Source organism: Trichosurus vulpecula, chromosome 5, assembly GCF_011100635.1.
Source record: "Trichosurus vulpecula isolate mTriVul1 chromosome 5, mTriVul1.pri, whole genome shotgun sequence".
NCBI classification, from domain to species: domain Eukaryota; kingdom Metazoa; phylum Chordata; class Mammalia; order Diprotodontia; family Phalangeridae; genus Trichosurus; species Trichosurus vulpecula.
The window spans coordinates 1,995,535-2,001,534 of NC_050577.1; positions in this window are offsets into that span (position 1 = coordinate 1,995,535).

Consider the following 6,000-nt stretch of genomic DNA (forward strand, 5'->3'; position numbering starts at 1 on the left):
CAATGCCAAATAACAATATGTACCCCTTTTTAATTATTCAAATATACATTTCTAAATTCCATTCACATTTTTCTTGGGAAAGTTTTGCAAACAGTTTGAAATCATCTATTATAATTAGGTCGGTTTAAAATGTTCTGGGCCAGTATTCTCACTACTTCTTTTGGCCCAGGTAAAAAGGAAGCCTAAGAAATTTGACTCATGGCTAACAAGGTATATAGTCAGTTTCCCTTCCAGGCAGAGGGGATTGATAGTTAATTGAACAGCAATAATAATAACTCACAATAATCAATATATTTATCCTAATCAATATCTTTAGGTGGACATAATTCCTTTAAATCAACTGTTAAACCTGAAAATTTGGTTGAAGGAAACAACAGAGCTAGGTGATAGAAAATCCATGTTGTTTATTATTTTCCCTTAAAGCATAGTGGAGCTAGCTTACTTGTACGTACAAGGAGTCAGAGTATAAACTCTGGCCGCCTGAACAAAGCAATGAGAAAACTTATATACGTTATTTTAGCAGACCTAGCAAGCCTGTGTGACCTCATTTTTTATAACCCCCAAGTATGTTTAACCATGATACAAGAAGAGGATTTTCCTTAATGGAATAGAGTTGTAAAGGATGTTGACAAAAGTCAGTTGAGACTACAGCCCAGCGTCTCTGTGTCTCATTACATTCCATAACATAGTACATACCTGTAGAATATTAAGCAAGGTAATCTCTCTTGGGGTTAGGGTAATGTCCTTAGGTCAGTCTAATCTGGTCTTGCTGACAGAGGGAAGGGTATTTATTACCTGAGCAAACTTTTAGAGAGAACAAAGAAGCCCAGGTCCTGGATCTTCATCCAGTTACTCATTAAATCAGGCTCTGGGTCTACTTGAAATTAGAAATAATATAAAATAGTATAATATTTTCCACACAAATCATTACATATATTGGGCTTACCAAGCATAGAGGCTTTTCTTCTCTCACAACAGTTGCAGAATTTGGCTGTGGATTGGGGGTGGTTGAGCCAGGGATTTGGGAAAGGGGAGGGGGACTAAGGACCAGGGAGTACTGGGAAGCTGTAGAGTCCAGCATCTGAATTAAAGGTCTGAGGAGTCATTAAGGAGGGTCCCTGAGGAACCTTTGCTTCCTAATAAGAGTTGCTGGACTTTGGGAAACTTGGAGCAAAAATTCCAGGTTCCGGTGGTATGGGAGCAAGGACTTGGCGGCTTGAGAGGAGAGGTTCCTCTGCTTACCTAGAAGTGTGGGTGTCAGGGCCTCCAGGGGTCCAGGGCTGTTGTCAGTGGGGTATGAGAGGGCAACAAAGTAGCAAAGTAGAGAACAGAGAGTAGAGCTTTTGTTGCAACGTGTATTTTAATTTTTGCAGTTTCAATGTTATTATAATTTAATTTACATTGAGGCTTTAGGTGAAAAAACATCAAAATAAAGGGCCTAAATAAGAAAAAGCAGCTAGTAAGTGGGGCAATTATTTTAAAAATGAGTCAACTCTCTATTGTATATTCACAGCTGAATCACTTTTTAAACTTTCCAAGTAGCAAACTTAGGAAGACCACAGCAAGCTAGAAATGTCTATTGAGATAATTCCTTTTTTTTATAGCATTTTTTTTTTATTTTTAGTTTACAACACTCGGTTCCACATAATTTTGAGTTCCAGATTTTCTTCCCTCCCTCTCCCCCCCCCTCCCCAAGATGGCATGGAATCCCTGTATAACTTCGCATTGAATTAATTTACACACTAGTCAAGTTATGGAGAAGAACCGTGATCAATGAAATGAATCATGTGAAAGAAGAAACAGGACCAAAAAAAAAAAAAAAAACAACCCAAAAAAAAAAGCTAAAGAGAGAAAAAGAAAAAAAGGGGGGGGGGGAGGAGAAAGGTTAGCATGAAGTGTGCCTCAATCTGCATTCATACTTCACAGTTCTTTCTCTGGATGTAGATAGCATTCTTCATCATGAGTCCTTTGGAGTTGTCTTTGTACCTTGTGCTGCCGAGAAGAGCAAAGTCTGTCAGGGTTGGTCCTCACAGAATCCATATATCTGTGGTTGTGTATAATGTTCTCCTGGCTCTGCTCCACTCACTCAGCATTATGTTGTGTAGGTTTTTCCAGGTTGTTATGAAGTCCGTATCATCCCCCTTTTTTATAGCACAATAGTATTCCATTACCTTCATATACCACAGCTTCTTCAGCCATTCCCCAATTGATGGGCATCCCTTTGATTTCCAATTCTTGGCTACCACAAAAAGAGCCGCCATAAATATTTTTGTACATATGGGTCCTTTTCCCGCTTGTGTGATTTCTTTGGGATACAACCATAGAAGTGGTATTGCTGGGTCAAAGGGTATGAACACTTTTATAGCCCTTTGGGCATAGTTCCAAATTCTTCTTCAGAATAGCTGGATCAGCTCACAACTCCACCAGCAATGTAACAATTCTCCAATTTTCCCACATCCTCTCCAGCATTCATCATTTTCCTGTTTTGTTATTTTAGCCAATCTGACAGGAGAGATGTGGTATCTAAGAGTTGTTTTGATTTGCATTTCTCTAATCAGTAGTGATCCAGAGCATTTTTTCATATGCCTATAGATAGCTTTAATTTCTTCCTCTGAAAACTGCCTGTTCATATCCTTTGACCATTTCTCAGTTGGGGAATGGCTTGTATTCCTATATATTTGGCTCAGTTCCCTGTATATTTTAGAAATGAGGCCTTTATCAGAGATACTAGTTGCAAAGATTTTCTCCCAATTTTCTGCTTTCCTCCTAATTCTTGTTGCATCGGCTTTTTTTGTACAAAAACATTTCAATTTGACATAATCAAAATTATCCATTTTGCATTTTGTAATGCTCTCTACCTCTTGTTGGGTCATGAATTCTTTACTTTTCCATAAATCTGATAAATAGACTATTCCTTGTTCTCCCAAATTACTTATAGTATCGGCCTTTACTCCTAAATCATGAACCCATTTTGACTTTATTTTGGTATATGGTGTAAGATATTGGTCTATGCCCAGTTTCTGCCCTACCATTTTCCAATTTTCCCAACAGTTTTTGTGAAATAGTGAATTCTTAGCCCAGAAGCTGGCCTCTTTGGGTTTATCAAAGAGTAGATTGCTATAGTTGTTGACTTCTCCATCTTGTGCACCTATCCTATTCCATTGATCCACAGCGCTGTTTCTTAGCCAGTACCAGGTAGTTTTGATGACTGCTGCTCTATAGTACAGTTTGATATCTGGTATGGCTAGGCCACCTTCTCTAGCATTTCTTTTAATTAATACCCTAGATATTCTAGAGCTCTTGTTCTTCCAGATGAATTTTGTTATTATTTTATCCAGCTCTGTAAAATAATTTTTTGGTAGTTCAATTGGTATGGCACTGAATAGATAGATTAATTTAGGTAAAATTGTCATTTTTATTATATTAGCTCAGCCTAACCATGAGCAACAGATATTTTTCCATTTATTTAGATCTGATTTTATTCATGTGAAAAGTGGTTCATAACCATGTTCATATAAGCCCTGGGTTTGTCTTGGGAAGTAGACTCCCAAATATTTTATAGTGTCTACAGTAACTTAGAATGGAATTTCTCTTTCTATCTCTTGCTGTTGGGCTTTGTTAGTAATGTATAGGAATGCTGAGGATTTATGTGGGTTTATTTTATATCCTGCAACTTTGCTAAAGTTGTTTATTATTTCAAATAGTTTTTTACTGGATTCTCTAGATAAATCATCATATCATCTGCAAAAAGTGATAATTCAGTTTCTTCTTTGCCTATTCTAATTCCTTCAGTTTCTTTTTCTTCTCTTATTGCTACAGCTAACATTTCTAGCACCAAATTGAACAGTAGGGGTGATAATGGACATCCTTGTTTCACCCCTGATCTTATTGCGAATGCATCTAGCTTATCCCCATTACAAATAATGCTTATTGATGGTTTTAGGTAGATGCTATTTATAATTTTAAGGAAGTATTCTAAGAAGTATTTTTGTTTTCTCAGGAATATAGTAACAGTCTTTTGGGTAAGATATGTTCAGATGGGCTCTCATTCTCTGCTTTTATTTCTCTATTTTGGAGGCTTTAAGCCACTTTTTTCAACTCAAATAGGAATGAGGGTCACTAAATTGCACATAAGGATCTCCATAGTTGTATATAAAAAAAAACTCTTATTAATTCTTTTTATTTAATACCTTTATGTTATTAAGTATTTTCCAATTCTGTTTATAGGATCATTACTAAAGTTCTTAATTCTAAAAATTGGGAAAGCACATTCTAGATTTTTTTTTGAGTCCTCTTTCCAGTTTTTTTTTTTATTTATACTAGTCTCATAGTGATTCTTATTAAGCACACATGAATTAAAACATCTTTGTATATACTTCTGACTTTGAGGTGGAATTCTTAACCCCCCCAAGGAGTCTACAGATAGGAGGGGGATATAAAATATATATCTTTTGTCATTTAAACTGAATTTTTTTCACATTCATAAGTGTATTATTATTTTGAAAAAGGTTTCATATGCTTCACCAGATTATCTATGGTTAACAGAATCTGCTAAAGAATTTTTAGCTGCTCTAACATTTATCGCAGATCTTAATAGTTCTAATTTTAACTTGAGTAAATTTTACTTCTGTGTTCACTTCTTAAAAATTTTTTTGAAAGTGAGAACCTTGAATCCTCCAGCCAAGGTGAGTGGGACTCTGGAAAAGATCCAGTGGTGCCTTGTCCCTTCTCCCCCATGCTGGGAAACTCAAAGTTGTCTCTTTTTCAGATCTATACATTTTCCAAATTTGTCTTAATGCCAAATAGTATAATAAATTCTGACTTAAACATCAAATTTAGGAGTAACACATTTCACTTAACTCTAAGGGGAAAAGATCCCCCTTTTCTTTCTTATCTCTCTTCACATTCCAAATTTGGCCAGAATTGGAATGAAGGGAGAAAGAAAGAGCATTTTCTTTATTTCAATAGCTTTAACAACAAAGAGTCAGATAACATACTCTCTTCACACAGAGACACATAACACAAAACAGATACATACAGAAAATTGACAGGATGCACAAAAAGGATTTCTAGAAATCCGGCATTTTTCTTTTCCTTTCTACTTTGGTAACTCCCAATTAGCTAGTCTACCCTCAGTGGGTTATTGTCATCCATCCCTGTGCTGGGGCTCACAAGATCTCTCCACAACCCCAATATCATGCTTAATTGTTCTTTGTACCATAGGAACTTTTCCTTCTGGAGTAAGACATATTTTTAAAATGTTCCATATGGAAAAGGCTGACATTGGGAAGTGTTCTAGTCCATCTTCCCTTAATCTTTTACAAATTTGTTTTCTGATAATGTCCCATCTTTCTGAATCAATTGTACCTTCTTGTTTTTGCTTTTCTGTTATACAAAAACCTCTTTGTGTTACAATTTTTCTTAATACTTGCAGATACAGATCCCTATCTTTAAATTGTATCTGTCCCATAGTTAAATTTTCTAAATCTACTTTTCTAACTCTTTAAATCTCTAAAATTTTTACAATCCCCCAGTAAGCCTAGTGGAGTAATCCTCTTACCTCTCATTTGAATGCTCTCTAGAGCCTGTATTGGTAAGACATTACTTCATCTCAAGTCCTCCACTGGTCCCTGTTCCTGGGACCAACTGAGCATGAAGTAATTGACACAAAAAGACAAAGACATGGGGCTAGGTGAGTCATATAGTCAAGCTATAGACTGACTTTAATGGGGTTATTGACAGTATTTTATACAGATTAATTTCTGAGTCATCCTGACTTCAAAGAAAAGTACAATAAAGCATTGATTAAGTTTTTTATCTCCTTATTCATAGAAGTGAGACACTATTTTTACTCAAGGCTAACCAAATTGAAACATTTATGTTCTCTTGCATATAGATACCCAGGCTGAAACATTTCTGTCATCACCCATGTGGGCAATCAGCTACAAAGGCAGATTTTCTTTGCCAAGTCTTCTTATCCTAAAAATGGCCTTGCCGTAC